This window comes from Gossypium arboreum, chromosome 1, assembly GCF_025698485.1.
Source record: "Gossypium arboreum isolate Shixiya-1 chromosome 1, ASM2569848v2, whole genome shotgun sequence".
NCBI lineage: Eukaryota > Viridiplantae > Streptophyta > Magnoliopsida > Malvales > Malvaceae > Gossypium > Gossypium arboreum.
The window spans coordinates 73,476,007-73,477,773 of NC_069070.1; the positions used below are offsets into that span (position 1 = coordinate 73,476,007).

The window sequence follows — 1,767 nt, forward strand, 5'->3', positions numbered from 1 at the left end:
GGCTGCAAAACTGTTAGACCCATTAGTGGTAAGATTTTTAAGCATTGAAGAGATTGAAGATACCTGAGATGCAAGTGAAGTGAGAGCATCCACTTCATGTATTCCAATGACTCGTCTTCTTGACACAGCTCGATTGGTTGGCCATTGGTAACTGCTACTGGCGATCCTCTCGATGATTTCGTAAGCCTCATTATAAGACTTAGAAAGGAGAGCACCGTTAGCAGAAGCATCCACTACCATCCTCGTGTGGGCATTGAGACTATTATAAAATGTCTCAAGTTGGATGCAATGTGGGATTCCATGGTGAGGGCATTTCCGTAATAGTTCTTCGTATCGTTCCCATGCCTCATACAAGGACTCATCATCCATTTGTTGGAAGCCAGTGATCTCATTCCTCAACTTAGCGTTCTTGCTTGGCGAGAAATATTTCATAAGGAATCTTTCGGCTAACTCTTGCCATGTAAAAATTGAGTTTGGTGGTAATGAATTCAACCAGGCTTGAGCTTTGTCCTTTAGTGAGTATGGGAACAGTTTCAATCGTAATTCATCTTCGGAAACTTTAGCTAATTTGAAAGAGTTGCTCACCTCCATAAATAGTCTTAGGTGAAGATGAGGATCTTCAGTTGGCATTCCACTGAATTGGCTCACCGTCTGAAGCATCTAGAACATGACTGGCTTTAGCTCGAATTGTTCTGCCTCGATTTTGGGTCTCTTAATGCCCAGATTAAGATCGTTAAATACTGGCACATCATATTGTCTTACGGCTCTATCCCTACCATCAACAATAAGGATAGGATTTTGACCAAGGTTTGCTCCGTTTCCTTGATTCATATTCTCGAAATTCATTCCTTCAATCCTTCTCTGGTTTGCTTGTCTTCTTTGTTGTCGAAAGATTCGTTCTATCTCAAGGTCTAAAGGAAGTAAGTCAATAATCTGGTTAATCCTCATAAACACCTGAAATTATCAAAGAAAAATTAATTAAGTTAAAAATTAAATAGAAAAATAAACCAAAATGTAAAACTAACAAATTCACAAATAATGACTTTTTTTTAAAAACAATCCCCAGCAATGGCGCCAAAAACTTGGAACGACGGAAAAATCTGCAAGTGTACACAATCACAACAAGTAATAAAGTGACAAGTAAATGTCGAGTTATCGTACCCACAGGGACTGTGGAAAGAATTATTTATGAAATTAATTGTAAAACACTTTGGTGAGGTAAAAATAATTTGGTTTTAAAAGGTATTCAAAAACTATTTAAAAAACTAAGTAAATAAATAAAACTAAAACAAAGGAGTTCTAGTACACGATTTCAAATAAGATTTAATCAATGTAACATACTTGTGTTGGATGAATTATATTTCTTGAACTCAAAATTATTAAACTCATGTTTACACTGTTACGAATAAATTCACAGCAACCCGATAATTTGCTAACTTATGAACAAACTTACATACAAAAATCCATTCATCTCTTGACATATCCATATGTCAATTCAACCAACTAAACAGATTCTAGTAAGCAAACATATTGTTGCACATACATACTCATTAAACTGAACTAATCTCTTACATATCCCTACGTCAATTCAAACGATTAGTTAAATCTAATCAGCATATAAAAGACTATGTGAGGTAACAAGGCATCCCTACCTTGAAACAGTTTAATCACAATAATCTTACAAGTTATGCAAGGCAATAATATCGCCAGATACATTGCTAATTTAACCTTCAGCTACCTTAGAAGAATAAACATGCATTGATTAAG

General features: G+C 35.4%; 1 non-coding gene across 1 annotated transcript; it reads left to right on the forward strand.

Moving 5' to 3' along the window:
- The first annotated feature begins 295 nt into the window (after positions 1-295).
- Positions 296-402, forward strand: LOC128282495 (small nucleolar RNA R71). The gene has a single exon (XR_008272774.1). It is a non-coding gene; the product is annotated as a small nucleolar RNA R71 (small nucleolar RNA).
- Positions 403-1,767: the final 1,365 nt, after the last annotated feature.